This window comes from Arachis stenosperma, chromosome 4 (assembly GCF_014773155.1).
Source record: "Arachis stenosperma cultivar V10309 chromosome 4, arast.V10309.gnm1.PFL2, whole genome shotgun sequence".
NCBI classification, from domain to species: Eukaryota; Viridiplantae; Streptophyta; class Magnoliopsida; order Fabales; family Fabaceae; genus Arachis; species Arachis stenosperma.
In genome coordinates this window covers 118,266,048-118,283,347 of record NC_080380.1, presented here as the reverse complement: position 1 = coordinate 118,283,347, position 17,300 = coordinate 118,266,048, and the positions used below count along the sequence as shown (strand labels likewise).

At 31.5% G+C, this 17,300-nt stretch overlaps 1 non-coding gene across 1 annotated transcript; it reads left to right on the top strand.

The window, feature by feature from the left end:
* The first annotated feature begins 282 nt into the window (after positions 1-282).
* Positions 283-390, top strand: LOC130978284 (small nucleolar RNA R71). Its single transcript, XR_009085936.1, has one exon. It is a non-coding gene; the product is annotated as a small nucleolar RNA R71 (small nucleolar RNA).
* Positions 391-17,300: the final 16,910 nt, after the last annotated feature.

The following is a 17,300-nucleotide window of genomic DNA, read 5'->3' as shown; positions in this document are numbered from 1 at the left end:
CTGAAAAATTATATTGACTTGCTGAGTCAATATTTTGTTCTGAGCCAATATGGCATTTAGAGTATCAATCTCAAGAACTCCTTTCTTCTGAGTTATCCCATTGTTTAAAGGATTTCTTTCAGAAGTGTACATGAACTGGTTATTTGCAACCATTTCAATGAGTTATTGGGCTTCTGCAGGCGTTTTCTTCAGATGAATAGATCCGCTTGCAGAATGGTCCAATGACATCTTGGATAACTCAGACAGACCATCATAGAAGATACCTATGATGCTCCATTCTAAAAGCATGTCAGAAGGACACCTTCTAATCAATTGCTTGTATCTTTCCCAAGCTTCATAGAGGTATTCGCCTTCTTTCTGTTTGAAGGTTTGAACTTCCACTCTAAGCTTACTCATCTTTTGAGGTGGAAAGAATTTAGCTAAGAAGGCATTGACCAGCTTTTCCCAAGAGTTCAGGCTGTCTCTAGGTTGTGAGTTCAACCATATACTAGCTCTGTTTCTTATAGCAAAAGGGAAAAGCATAAGTCTATAGACCTCGGGATCAACTCCATTAGTCTCAACAGTGTCACAGATTTGCAAAAATTCAGCCAAGAACTAATAAGGATCTTCCAATGGAAGTTCATGAAATTTGCAATTCTGTTGCATCAGAGAAACTAATTAAGGCTTAAGCTCGAAGTTGTTTACTCCAATGGCAGGAATAGAGATGCTTCTCCTATAGAAGTCGGGAGTTGGTGCAGTAAAGTCACCAAGCACCTTCCTTGCGTTGTTGGCATTGTTGTTATTTTCGGCCGCCATGTCTTTTTCTTTTTCGAAAATCTCTATCAGGTCCTCTCCAGAGAGTTGTGCTTTAGCTTTTCTTAACTTCCTCTTTAGAGTCCTTTTAGGTTCAGGATCAGCTTCAACAAAAATGCCTTTATCTTTGTTCCTACTCATATGAAAGAGAAGAAAACAAAGAAAGTATGGAATCCTCTATGTCACAGTATAGAGATTCCTTAATGTGTCAGAAGAAAATGAAAATAGAAGGATGAGGTAGATAAAGAAGAATTCGAACATATAAAGAAGGGAGAGGGTTCAAATTATTAAGAGAGGAGGAGTGTTAGTGATTAAATAGAAAGAGATGAGAGAGAAAATTTTCGAAAATTTTTAAACGAAATAAAATTAGAGTTTAAAGCAATTAGTTAATTAAAAAGAATTTTGGAAAAAAAGATGTTAGTGATTTTCGAAAATTAAAAGTGAGAAAAGTAGTTAGTTGGTTTTGAAAAAGATAAGAAATAATAAGTTTTGAAAAGATAAGAAGTTATAAAAGATTTTTGAAATCAAAATTTAAAAAGATATTATTGAAAAAGATTTTTATTTAAAAAAAAGATATGATTGAAAAGATATGGTTGAAAAAGATTTGATTTTTAAAATTGATGACTTGACTAACAAGAAACTAAAAAGATATGATTCTAGAATTCAAAGATTGAACCTTTTTTAACAAAAAAGTAACAAACTTGAAATTTTTGAATCAAATCCTTAATTGTTAGCAAGGTTTTCGAAAATATGAAACAAGAAAAAAAAAGATTTCGAAAATCAATTTTTAAAATTTTCGAAAATATTAAGAAAAAAATGAAAAAGATTTGATTTTGAGAAAGATATGATTGATAAGAGAGGATATGAAAAAGATAAGATTTTGAAAAATTAGTTTTAAAACTTGAAAAATTGAAAAAGATTTGAATTGAAAACAACATTACCTCCTTGGTACTATCCTACCATTCTGGCGTTTAATGCCCACTTGGCTACCTCCTTGGGCGTTAAATGCCCAGCCAGGTACCTTAACTGGCGTTTAAACGCCAGAAATTCTTCCTTACTGGGCGTTTTGAACACCCAGCTTTTTCTCTGTAATTCTTCTGCTATATGTTCTGAATCTTCAATTCTCTGTATTATTGACTTGAAAAGACATAATTTTGAAATTTTTTGAATTTTTAATGATGAGAGAGAAAAAACCACAGAATCAAATTAAACATAAAAAACTAAGATCAAACAAGGGATGCATGCAAGAACACTATGAAGGCCATGATGAACATCAAGAACATATTTTTTGAAAATTTTTAAGAAAAGAAAGACACGCAAGATACCAAACTTAGAAGTTTTCATACTAGAGATACTAACAATTTGAGAATGCACATGAGAAACAACATAAGACACAAAACAAGAGAATTTAAAGATCAAACAAAGAAAATCATCAAGAACAACTTGAAGATCAATGAAAAACACAAGAACACACTTTCGAAAAATGCAAGAAGACTAAAGACATGCAATTGACACCAAACTTAAAAATTGACACTAGACTCAAACAAGAAACACAAAATATTTTTTTGTTTTTATGATTTTATTAATTTTTTGTATTTTTATTTTTTTTCAAAAATTATTTTGAAAAAGAAAACAAGAAACTCAAAATTTTTAACAAGAATTCCAGGAATCATGCAATGTTAGTCTAAAGCTTCAGTCTAAAAAATTAGACATGGTTAACTAAGCTTCAGCAGGACATTACATGCAACAGCCAAATTGATTAGAATCAACTAGCTCCTATGATGATAAAAGCATCATCTGAAACTCTAGAATCCATTCTTAAAAATTCTGAAAAACAAAATAAAAAGAAAAATACCTAATCTAAACAACAAGATGAACCGTCAATTATCCAAACTCGAACAATCCCTGGCAATGGCGCCAAAAACTTGGTACACGAAATTGTGAGTTCACACTTCTCTCACAACTCCGTGCAGCTGACCAGCAAGTGCACTGGGTCATCCAAGTAATACCTTACGTGGGCAAGGGTCGATCCCACGGAAATTGTCGACTTGAAGCAAGCTATGGTCATCCTGTAAATCTCAGTCAGGCGGATTCAAATGGTTATGGGGTTTTGATAATTAAAAGACAAATAAAACATAGAATATGATAGAGATACTTATATAATTAATTGGTAGGAATTTCAGATAAGCGTATGGAGATGCTTTGTTCCTTTTGAATCCCTGCTTTCCTACTGCTTTCATCCAGTCATGCGTACTCCTTTCCATGGCAAGCGGTATGTTGGGGGATCACCGTTGTCAATGGCTACCGTCCGTCCTCTCAGTGAAAATGGTCCGGCTACGGGTTACGTAGGGCTAATCATCTGTCAATTCTCGATCGTGTCGGAATAAGATCCATTGATCCTTTTGCACACTGTCACTGCGCCTAGCACTCGTGAGTTTGAAGCTCGTCACAGTCATCCCATCCCAGATCCTACTCGGAATACCACAGACAAGGTTTAGACTTTCTGGATCTCAAGAATGCTGCCAATTGATTCTAGATTATACTACGAAGACTCTGATCTCACGGAATGGAAGGCTCTGTTGTTAGGAGAGGCAGCCATGCGTCGTGGATCAGGAGGCCAAGAGATATGCATTCAAGCTTGTTTTCAGGTAGAACGGAAGTGGTTGTCAGGCACGCGTTCATAAGTGAGAATGGTAATGAGTGTCACTTGATCATCACATTCACCATGTTGAAGTGCGAATGGATATCTTAAAACAAGAATAAACTTGAATTGAATAAAAAATAGTAGTAATTGAATTAATTCATGAGGAACAGCAGAGCTCCACACCTTAATCTATTATGTGTAGAAACTCCACCGTTGAAAATACATAAGAACATTCGGTCATGCCTCCCAAATAACATGAAACAATCAAAAAAGGGTTCAAAGACCTGATCCCAAGATCAAAGATGATCAAAAGATGAAAACAAAATAGTAAAAGGTCTATTTATAGTGAACTAGTGACCTAGGGTTTACAGAAATAAGTAAATGATGCAGAAATTCACTTTCGGGACCCACTTGGTGTGTGCTTGGGTTGAGCATTGAAGCTTTCACGTGCATAGGCTTTTCTTGGAGTTAAACACCAGCTCTTGTGCCAGTTTGGGCTTTAACTCCAGCTTTTATGCCAGTTCTGGCGTTTAACGCCAGAAAAGGGTCTCCGACCGGCGTTTTGACGCCAATTTGGGCCATCAAATCTCGGGTAAAGTATGGACTATTATATATTTTTGGAAAGCCCAAGATGTCTACTTTTCAATGCAATTAAGAGCGCGCCAATTGGGCTTTTGTAACTCCAGAAAATCCATTTCGAGTGTAGGGAGGTCAGAATCTAACAGTATATGTAGTCCTTTTTCAGCCTCTGAATCAGATTTTTGCTCAAGTCCCTCAATTTCAGCCAGAAAATACCTGAAATCACAGAAAAACACACAAACTCATAGTAAAGTCCAGAAATGTGATTTTTGCATAAAAACTAATAATTATATGCTAAAAACTAACTAAATCATACTAAAAACTACCTAAAAACAATGCCAAAAAGCGTATAAATTATCCGCTCATCAGGGATCTCCGTTCGGGTCCCCGTGCGTGTCTCGGGGGGATTTTAATCCCCATCCCCATCTCCACTAGAAAAAGTCTCCGCCTTTGGATTCTCATTCGGGGCAGTCCCCGCAGAAATTTCCATGCTTCGGAGAATTTTGACACCCCTAGTCGATATCTCCTGTGAAAGACGAAAAATCAAAATTCAGACGAACAAAAAGACACCAGTAATTTTAGAAATTTTTTAATTTATTTAAGTAAAAAAACGTATAATTGATGATCATTTATAATATATTGTTTTTCTAAAGTTTCAAAATATTGGAAGTATCTATCATTATGATGAAAATGTTATGATAAGAAATTTTCTAATGAATATATTGAGTAGTTGTTAACTTTTTTTTTTTTTCCCAAAAAGAGCATTATTTTACAGGCTAATTACCCTGAAGAGAGTGAATAATACTAAAGCCTTGATATACACTAGAGAGTCCATTAAGGATAACGAAAGTATTCGATGAGTGTCATAGTTGGGACCAAAGAATTGGAGCATGCACATGGCTGTGGAAATTGGAAAATAATTAATTAATATCCATCACTATTATGTGTACGTAGTGAGTTTTGCACATGTATGTTCTTGATGTCGGCATTTGCACACTTACTTACCTTCGACACAAAAGAGTGTGTAGATTTGAAAGATAATATGACCAGTCAGAATCACAATTTTCATGTCGGGGATATGATATCCAACCAGAAAACGGTCCCTTAGACTCTCCACATACAACACGTCATCATAGTGAGTGTCTACGTTATAATTGCACCATGCATCCAGTATGTATATATGTGACTATGACCTGGCCCCATTTATATATTCAATTGTACAATGCTTTTATCATACATGAAAAATTATTAAATTCCTTTTTTTTAAAGGTCTCACTTGATCAACATGTATGTATCCATTAGTTTGAAACTTTTCTAATGTCTTAGTGACGATGTATGTCTTATTTTTTAGGTGCTGGAATAAAGTCTTTGCCTCTTTTTGAAATGAGATGGTTATTCAAAAGCCAGTTTTGAGGTATTTTTTCAATAAATGTGTTCTTTTCAAGTCTTATATCATTCTAGTTTTTAATAAATGATTTAGAAAAATTAGTACTTAAAATTGAACAAATTAAACCAATAAATAATAATTAATGAAATTTTTAAAATTATATCTATCATTATTTATCATCAAAATTCAATATAAAATATGAAACCAAAACAATTAATTTATTTCCAACTAGGTCAAATTAAATAACTATGCTGTATATGTGCGGATATGATAAACAAATTAAAAAGGAGTTGATAAACACACAAAAAATTAGCAAATACAAAAAGGGACTTTTTTATATAAGTAAAAGAAATATTTTATACACTAACGTAATACTAGATAAATTTATATATTTAAATACATAATCACATCTCAAATACATTGTATATAAAAAAATTAAGACATATCTTGCATACAGTGCATTCGAAGTGTATTAAAATTTTGTTTGATTTGATCTTGAATATAACTGGAATGTGTGTTAGAAAATTAAATAAAAAATATTCAAGAAAGTAGTACGACTATAATATATTAGAATATTGAAGAAATTCAAAATCAAATTAAATTAGAATTAAATATAAGTTGCACTCATCACTTTTATAGTAAAAGAATTATGAATTGTATTAGAAACTTTAAGATTGATGACTAAGTTTGAAGAATTTTCAAGATGTGCAAGAAATTACAAGAAGAAGTTACTTATTTGAAAAGTTAAAATAAGAAGCAAAATTGGATAAATATGTATATTATAAAGCTAGTAGAATCATGAAATTTTAGTATGAAACTTTGCCTATATAAAGGTACATATGCCTTATGTATTGAGTGTGTTCCAAATAATAAAAATTGTGTTATGAGAATTGAGAGGTGCTCCTTTATTTTATGAGTGTTAGTGAGTTTGAGAAATGAAAAATATGATAGCATCATTTATATGAGTGAGTGATCCTAGGGCCAATTAGGTTGTGGGTATTATACTTGCATTTGGCATCAGAGTTGGTTAATCCAACACCTGGTGTTTGAGTGTTTGTGAGGTGTGAGAGAGGTCTCGCATAGTTGTTCATTCGTAGAGTCAGTATGACAAACACTTTTAATATTGTGTGGTCTGGTACCAAGTTAGATGGAAAACTTGATTATAGTTATTGGGAGACTTTGATGTCTACCCATTTAAAGACCCAGAACCTATGGAATTTTATTAAACCGGCTTTGCAAGAAGGAGCAGATGCTGCCCAACAGAAGAAAGATCAATTGGCGCTATCTCAAATTCACCAAGGTGTAGATTATACGGTGTTTGACAAAATAGCAAATGCCAAAAATGCAAAAGAAGCATGGAACACGTTGAAGCTGTCATATAAAAGTGTAGATAAAGCTCAGAAAGCAAAGCTACAGTCTTTCAGAATAGAATAAAAAAGGTATGAGATGTCTAGCTCAGAAATCGTTGAGCAATATTTTACTCGTGTTATAGACTTTGTCAATAAAATGAGAGTCTATGGAGAAGATATGCCCGATAGTAAAGTGGTGGAGAAAATTCTTCTCACCATGCCGATGAAGTATGACCATGTCGTGACCACGATGCTAGAGTCACATGATATAGATACCATGACGATTGCAGAGTTGCAAGGAACCATGGAAAGTCACATCAGTAGAATACTGGAGAAGTCAGAAAAATCAACCGAAGAAGCCCTGAAAAGCCGAGTGAATTTAAACAATGTTGTAGAATCAAGCCATACACAAGAAGGACAAGGTCATAGTTTTAATTTTCAAATAGAGGTAGAAAAAGTTTCAGACATAGAGGTCGTGGGAATTACAACCAAGGAAGTTATAATAATTTTACACCACCTAATCAAGGAAGAGGTGGAGCGAATTTCAAGCCTGTCAACCAAGGAAGATTATCAAGAAAGAATCAATTTCAACTGCTTTCATTGTGGAAAGTATGGACACAAAGCAGCAGATTGCAGATTCAAAATGGTGAATAACAATTAAGCACAAATTGCAGAAAATCAGAATCAAAATACTAATGATAATCCGGATACTCAGACTTTATTTTTTACAAGTAATTCATGTGCTGAAGGTGAAAATATATGGTACTTGGATAATGCTTGCAGTAATCATATGTCTGGTAGAAAGGAGTTATTTTCTTCACTAGATGATTCAGTTAAACTATTATTGAAGTTTGGCAAGAGTACAAAGATCCCTATTGAAGGAAAAGGGCACATACCAATTAGATTGAAAGATGGTTCTCTGAGTTATATTTCTGATGTTTTCTATGCTCCTGAACTTGATTACAATTTAATGAGTATGGGGCAATTATCTGAGAAGGGATATAAGATGATAACTTATCGTGGATATTGCACTGTGTTTGACAACAACGGAGGGTTCATAGATAAAGTAAAGATGACTTCAAACAGAATATTTTCGTTAAAAATTTAACATGTTAATCCCTCTTGAATGAGTTATGTGATACTTGATGATAACTGGCTGTGGCATATGCGGTTTGGACATTTTTATTTTTCTGGCCTAAATTATTTGTCAAGAAAAGGACTTGTTTCTAGTCTACCACGAGTTCATATTCCCAATTGTGTTTGTGAGATTTGTCAACTGGAAAAGAAGCACAGAGATCCATTCCCTACAAAAAAGTCATGGAGAGCCAGAAGATTACTTGAAATTGTGCATTCAGATCTCTGTTCTGTTAAAGTTCCAAGCAACAGTGGTAGTAGAGATTTTATGACTTTTATTGATGATTTTAGTAGATATACATAGTACATGGGTATACTTTCTGAAGCAGAAATCCGAAGCATGTGATTTCTTTAAAACATTTAAGGCATTTGTCGAAAAACAAAGTGGCTGTAAAATCAAAATTCTCATAACAGACAGAGAAATAGAATATCTTGTGTGTTCAGAATACTTTAAGCAATACGGAATTTAACATCAGCTAACAACTAGATATACTTCTCAACAAAATGGAGTTGCTGAAAGAAAAAATAGAACCATCATGCATATGGTCAGATGTATGCTCAAGTCAAAACAAATGCCTAAAGAATTTCGGGCAGAAGCAGTCGCAACAGCAATTCATGTTTTAACCAGGTGTCCAACAAAAAGTGTTCGTGATAAATCTGCGACTAGATTAGATATTGTGTTTGGAGTTGGTTTGCTTAGCAGATTTATGGAGGAGTCATGTACCAACCATTTGCAAGCGGCAAAAAGAATTCTTCGATATATCAAATGTACTTTAAATGATGGAATTTATTATGAGAATACTAATGAAATAAACCTTGTTGGCTACACTGATAGTGATTGGGTTGGAGATATAGAAATAAGAAAAAGTACTTCAGGGTTTGCATTTCATCTTGGTTTTGGTGCAATTTCATGGTCGTCAAAGAAATAACTATAGTAGTAGCACTCTCTACAGTAGAAGCAGTTCAAAATCAAATTGAATTGGAATTGAATATAAGTTGTACTCATCACCTCCCTATTAGAATAATCAGGAATTGCATTGGAAGTTTTAAGATTGATGACTAAACTTGAAGAATTTTCAAGATGTACTAGAAATTACAAGAAATTACTTATTTGGAAAGTCAAAGTAAAAAGCAAAGTTGGATAAGTATGTGTATTATAAAGCTAATAAAATTATGAATTTTTAATATAAAATTTTGCTTATATAAAGACACATATGTCTTATATATTAAATGTGTTTTAAATAATAAAAATTGTGTTATAAAAATTAAGAAGTGCTCCTTTATTTTATGAATGTTAGTAAATTTAAGAGATAAAAAATATAATAACGTTATTTACATGAGTAAGTGATCTTAGGACCAATTAGATTCGGATATTATCCTTGCAAGTTACAATGTGTAATGTTGCGGAAAAAAAAAACGTATGTTAGATGTGGTGTAAATATGTGTTTATCATCTTGGAACCACAACATCCGAATAAAGGTATCAAACTAATACAATCCAAATAAATATTGTTAGAATATATGCAATTATTTAAATTTTTACATATCTCATATGTGTCTCCAAACGCAAATGTATATGAGATGTGATTATCTAAATACATAAAATTATCTAATATTACGTTTATTTTGGTATATAAAATATTTATTTTATTTATATAAAAAAATTCAATACAAAAGTGTATTAGTATTATCTATACGCGGCCATCAAAAATAAATTAAAAGTGCAGTGAGACACCAAGATAAGGAGGTTATGAAAGTGCATTAACCATCACTAAGAATTATTGATTACTCTGTCCATCCGTTTCATAATATTAATCGTATTTGTAGTTTAATGTTCAAACTATTCATGGGTGGTATTATTTCTTTCTAAATGTATTTGTTTTAATCATAGTTGTCAGAATTAAATTGGTGATTAAATCGATCAAGTTATTAATTTACTAGTTTATTAGTTTAACCGATAAATTACTGGTTGAATTGGTAAAATTGGTCTCACGTAAAATAATAAAAAATTTAAAATTAAAATTTAAAATATATATTTACTAACATTTTATAAAAAATGAAGTCTCAAATTTTAAAAATAACTAATAGTAAAACATAAAATTTATCAATACTACTATAATTATATCTTAATTTGACACAATAAGAGTAACAATTAATTTACAAAGTCTATTATTTAACTATAATATCAGTAAATTTTAACACTAGCATGAAATAAATAATCTTAATCACAATACTAGCATTGAAATAGATCAAGCAAATTAATAAATTTAGTGAAATTTATATTTATATTAAAAATGACACATAATTAATTCAAAAAATAGAAAATAAAAAATTAAATTAAATTAGATATTTATAAAATTATGTATATAATTATTATTTGTCGTATATAATAGATTGTTGGGTGATAAGTAAAAGAGGTGGTAATACCAAGGTTCTTGGTTCGAACCTTAACTTTAGCATTTTGAAAAATTTTCACAACAGATCGATTCAGTTAGACCGGTTTGCATTAATTCTCACCGGTTTCGATTGATTTTTATCGGTTTTGATCAGCTCTCTTTTTCGAATGTTCCAAAGAATCAACTAAATCAGTTTTATTGATTTTTCAGTCGAACCGATTAGTCCGGTTCAATTTTATAACTATGATTTTTATTATAAAGTACAGATACTAATGTGGATACTGACATAAATATAGAACATGATATAATATAAGATACATGAACACACTGTTTTAATCTTTTACTAAATACGAAAACACGATATATATATGTCTGACGCATTGACATGGTAACCCAATAAAATATTTGTGTTTCATAGATTTGTTCATAACTATATTTACAAAATTGAACTATTATAAAAAGCCCAACAAGAGCCAAGAGAAATCCCCTAATCTAGTAAGTGAAACCCAACCTGGCCTATTTAGTAAGATTGGATGTAACTAATAATCGATACCGGTATTCGATCTGCATCAAAAACGAATTCCAAGACTTGAATTTGACCCAACTTGGGGAAAAAGTAAAAAAGTTCTCTAGCTATTCACTCTGCGTAAGTATCACCAATAATAAAAGGATAATCACCTACCATCAGTAAAATTATTTTCAGGTAAGACTATGTTTTGTTATCTAATTCGTTTATAAATATCTAGATCATCTTTAAATTTATTGCTTAAATTTTTGCTGACTTAAGTCTCTTACAAGTATTCAACTACCATTCTAAAATTGATGTGAAAATATTTTAAGCGTATTTGCCACCATTGTCGACCTTTTTTACCAATCTACTTACACACAACTCATTTCAGGTATATCTCAGTACATTATTTTTATTATTGATATAATATTAAAAAATATTATATTATATTATTTGTATTAAATTACTACTGTTCCTAATATTTTTTAATTTTTTCTGTCTGGTTTATTTTTAACTTTGTAACATTAAATATTATGAACACAGAATACTTTTTAATTTATATTATGTAATTCTAAAACATTCTTTTTAAAACAGATTGATTATATAAAATAGAAGACACTCTAGTACATTTATAATTCCAATGGTGAATCAATTAATTATAAATATACAACTACATTTTAATTATTAAATAAGAGAATGAATATTATCATGATCACTCACATTCCTTATTATTATAAATTCATGTAAATATGTAGGGTAAACAAATCATGTGTAATCACATGTAAAATAACATTATCAAAAATAGGAGTAATAATATTATTTTTTTAAATAAAATATAAATATATTAATACCACATAAATTGTCACGTGACATATAGAGGAGCGGAAGCGAATGTTTCCCACGTGACATGAAATTTGGGATCCCCATTTCCCACACAGTTCCATCCATGAAATTTTGGATGTCGGCAAGAACAAATCAATTTGACTTTTCCATATGTATTTAAAACTTTCAATATTACCAAAATTGGAAATTCTGACGCACAAACAAACAACCTCTCTAGGTATATATACCAAAAGCAAAAAATAAATAAATAACCGCTCCAATCCAAGAGTTGAATATTTTCTTTTAAATTGCTGCCGTTGTAAGTATTATATGTATCAGATTCCAATTAGTTTAACTTAAACTAATTTTTTATACTAAATACTCTGTCCGTATTTTTTTTTTCCCGTTCGATTCATACAAATGGAATTTGAGACATTCATTGATCTGAACCAATTAATAATTCGTAAAAGGAAAATGTTTTAATTTAAAGGATTACTAAAAGTATTTTTAAGAAGACAATAATAAAACTTCATTTTAAGAAATATGTGGATATTGAACAATAATTGGTGATTGATTTTAAGCCAAATCGATTGCCAAGACATTTAACTACTAATTTAGCAAATGATAGGCGAGTAACTATATCTTTGGTGCCGCCAAAGTTTTTGAAGGATTGATTTAGCAATTAACTTTGAGCATTGAGCAACCAATTATTTGAATTGATGGTGTTGTCAAATATTACTAGCTAGTAGCTACCCATCTTTTTTCGCTAATTTTGAGACTGATAATTTAGTCGCTAACTTTTAGGTCACTAATTTGTCCCTAGTATATTAGTCACAAAATCAATCTCAAACACATCCTTAAAAATTGAATTAAAAAATGGTAAATTATATTTTTTTATCTTAAAACTTTTTAAAATGTTTTAAAAATATTCATGATATTTAATTTATTTTAATTTAAAATAATTTTAATCTTACTTTTTTAATTTATTTTTTATAGTGAACATGTAATTAATTCTTTTTACAAGTACGAGACACTGAAATAAGGATATAGAAATATAAAATTGTATTTGACATATGAGACATGAATAGAGATATTGTGATTAGAGACACTAAATTAGTGTATTTTGTATTCATCTTGATAGAAAGAATAAAAAGACACTAACAAGAAATACAACTTTTCATTTTTTCTTTTATTATATAATCTTTTTAATTTTTCATAATTATATTTTTTATTATATTTTTCTTCCCAAAATTTTTTGAATGAAAAAAATGAGAATAAATTAGACTTTCATAATTTTTCTAGTTTATCACCGACAAAATACAAGAACACTAATTTTTGTGTTTTTGTCCTTTGTGTCTTGTTCTTAGTGTCTTGTCTTGTCCTGTTCTCAGAACCAAATGCAACCTATATCATCTCCATCCTCATAATCATCACTATATGTTCATCCGAAACCGCTGCAAAAAGCAATCTAAGCAGTGGTTACTGCCCCAAATTAGCTCGGTGCTGCGATGTAGCGAAGATTTAGTGGCGGTTTGGCGGTGACCCAAACCGTTGCCAAAAGGACATTTTGCAGCAGTTAGTACGGCAAAGTGTTTTTGCTGCCAACTTTGTTTAAATTTAGTGACGGGTTTGTCACAACTTTGCTAATTTAGCTTATTTAGCGATGATTTTGTTTAAATTATAATGTCCTATGTTGTTTCTTTTTGAATTTATAGTGCAATTTCACAAAATAAAAGTTGTTGCAAAAAATATCAAAAATGACCTTAAACAAAATAATTCGAAATAATATTTAAAATTTGTTAATCGTGTAAACAAATTTAGTAATTAAATTTGCTCTTTTAGTATAAGATCTTTTAAGTTTGCATTTAGAGATAAATTTAAAAGAAAATTAAATCATCCTCTAGAATGAATTCATAAAAATAAAACAAAATTCAATTAAGCATAAATTAAGACTTCTTTCAAGTTGCATCTTACTTAACCTCACTAAAATATTTGTACCATAAAAAAATATTTAATACTACGATTCTAACCATCAAAATTAGATAAATCAACCCAAGTCTTAAAATCAAATATCAGCAAGTCTATTACATCATCAATTACTAGTGCTTTGTTCAGATCAAATTTTCTTTGAAACATCATATATATTAACCTGGCAAAAAATACTCTGTCATGATTCTACATGTTTCACGTGCTAGAGTATATAATAAATCATCTCCAAACTATAGCTTTTTGTTCATATTGAACCACTATCTACAACACGTACATCATCTTTTAGTTGTTGTCTATTTAAAGCTTTATTATCTTCTTCCGAAATCTTATTTAGATCAAAATGCCTGGCAATGTTAGTTTTAAGGGAGGTGACCTTAGCTAAATTATCACGTGTCTCAATCTTTGCTCTATCTGAAATATTATTAACTATTTTGCCTGAATCTTCAGCTAACTCTAAAAATTTCAACATGCATAAAATCATGTAAGTCTACCCAAGTCATAAGTAAGAATTTTCAAGTTTAATTAAATGCTAATTTAGAAAAAAAAATGTACGTTAAAATGTTAAGACATTTTTCAAGACCAAACAAAATAAATAGCAAGTGCCATATGCCTTATTAAGACTAGTTATAGAAATTTGGTTAATAATTTTAGAGTATATTTGTTCTCTCTTGTAAAAAGAACTCTGTAAAGTGCAATTCTATAATTTTCATTTTCTCCTGTGATTCAATATCTAACTTAACAAGATGTTTGTTCGTATAGCATGTTTACACAATACAAAATATAGTTCATGATCTTTTATGTAAAAGACACCATAAAAAAATAATGGACTTTCTATTTCAGAAATTTATTTATTTACCTTCAATTCAACAAGTATGTCTTTAAAGCTTTTTTCAGATGCACATGTTACAAAAGTATATCCACATTTTTTTATTGTACTTTGCTCTCCATTTGCAAGTTTCAATTTTACAATAAAAATATCATTGGAACAACTAGAATAGCATATATTAAGTTAATACATATTACTCATAGTAAATAAAAAATTTTAAAGGTAGCATTACGGTGCAAACCTGCATGCTAAATTTAGTCGTCGTTGCCAAATATTGGTTGAAACAAGAGCGTGCTGATATAGCCTCCACCCAACAACTAACATTAAGATTATTAAACCATATGTCTCTAGCAATAGAAATTACATGTTCTAGTGAAGAGAATTGAGAGGTAGAAGCCATTTCTTTAGTGAATATTGTGCTCACACATGATAAAAAATCCTCCATTTTTATTTGTCCTGTTAAACCATTAACTCCTAATAATAATAATAATAATAATAATAATAAAATAATTTTTTTTAATAAAAAGTTATAAAAAAAAGAAAAAAATATTTTTAGACAAGACTAATGAATAAGTAGATTTACATCAAAATACCAAACTCTATATCATAATATAACAAGCAAATTACTAACATAAATAACATTATTTTTGTGTCTATTATACTAAGATAATTCTTAAATTACATTAACTTTTTACTATTTATATTCTATAGTCTCATCATTATTATCAAAAGCAGTATCTACGGATTTTTCTGTAAATCTCATAAAATTAGTGAATAATTAATCAATAAATTAATTTTAATAAAGGAAATTAGAAATATTATTTTTATATTAAATTAGGATAGAGCTCGTTAAAACAAGAATTCTGATACTAATTTCAAAGAATTTGGCCCAAAATTGGACCGAACCGGTCGAACTAGGCCCAAAATGGGCCGAAGGTCGAACCGAGTCCATCCATTAAAGAAGACACAGCTCCCTATTTCCCTTCTTCTTCTCATTCACACTAGGTAACATACTTGAGGTGGTGGAGGAAGAACAAACCATTGTTCCCAAATCAGACCTCTATAACTTCCCAATCCAAGCTTTGATCGCCGCACTGTTTGCGGTAACGCAATCACTGCACCAAGCTCTACGATTCTACCAGAACAATTTTATAGGTAAGCTGCTCTATCACCTCAGCCTCTCTACTCCTCAATTTTTCGACATTTAAGAGAATCCAAGTTGAGAATTAGTTGATTTTCGTTCTCTAGGTTCAATTTAGCTTATGAAGCTTGTTGGACTTGGCTTTCTTGGTCTGTGGATACGGTGAGGTCTCTAACCCTAGCCAAATTTTGATTCTAGTATGTTAAATTGTGAATTTTGAGTATCTATGGTGATATATATGAAATTAGGTGTATATATGCATATGTTGGAGCTTGAATTGTGAGCTTTGAAACTTGGTGGAGGTTGGGTACTTGAGCTTTGATGATTTTGGGGCTTGAGGGGTTGTGTTGGTTGGTGTTTCACCTTGGACAATACGCAAAAATTGGCCAAGGTATGATTTAGGTTTCTCGTATTTAACATATAATGTTCTGTGAAAATTTAGGCTAGGTGACCATAGGATAGGCTAGAACGTATAAGTTTATTTGATGCTTAGTGATCTATATGAGAATTTTGTTTTGGCTTTGGTGCTTGTTAAATAGATGATAAGTGATGAAGTGATGATGATATGTATATAAGTGTATATTGAGTAAGAACATGTTGATCTTGTTAAAGTAAAGGAGATATTCATGTACGATGTGGCTGAATGGGAAATGGTAGAGGTGAAGTGGTATTGCTAAAGATGTGTTTTGATAATGGATACAGGTTTGGTAAGTGAATTAAGTTTAATTCTTAATGAAAAATGAGGTTTTGTGATTTTAAGTAAAATTAGTTTTTGGCCAAACTTTGGCAAGCCATAACATGGCTTCCGGACCCCCCAAATTATTTTAAACTTATTTTGTTTGAAAATTGGGTCCGTGAAGTTTACGCCATTTGAAGAATGGAGAAAAATGATTTAAAATGAAAAAGTTATGCGCGTCGGAAGTTTGGACGTGAAATCTAGAATTCTGCAGCATTTCAGACTTGGCAAATTTTTTTGGAAAAATGCATCTCCACACGTACGCGTGATCTGAGATTTGCGTACGCGACCACCCGCTCGTGACGCGGCCAACCCTTTCGGGTTAGGATTTATGCATACACGTACATGGAGCTTGCGTATGCGAGCAATGGTTTTCGCACGCCCATGCCTACGCGTGGCCCACGCATACGCGTGGCCCCTGTTTAATCAAACCTGGGTTTATGGATTTTAAACCTAATTTTGAACTTCTAAACCTCTATTTTCATTCTTTTAGTCATAAAACATAGTAGTAACTCTGGTGGTAAGTTGAAGCTAGGAAATAGAGGTAACTTAGAGATGAAGTAAAGGTAAAAAATGATGAGATTTAGGATGACTGTGTGTGGCCGGAATGCTCAAGATGTGTGTGTGGCCAAAATGGTCGAGATGACAAGGTCTGTGTGTGATCCCGCTTGCGTATTAACTTGAAAATGTGTTCGGATGGCAAGTTGAGGACGGAAGTTCCCTCTCTTGTCGTGACGGGGATGTAGGGAAGGTGCAAAGGCACTCTCTTTTGTATTGTTTTCCCCACATTCTTCTCTGGTTGCAAGGTGGAAAGGCACACTCCTTCGATGTGGAAAGACACTTTCCTTCGTATATCCTCCAGGAGAAGGTGGAAAGGCACACTCCTTCGATGTTGAAAGGCACTCTCCTTCGTTTATGATCCTCTTAGAGATGCACAACTTAGAGACCAATGTCTGGGTTAGCTACTAGATGTGTCGGGTTCTTACAAAATAACCGAC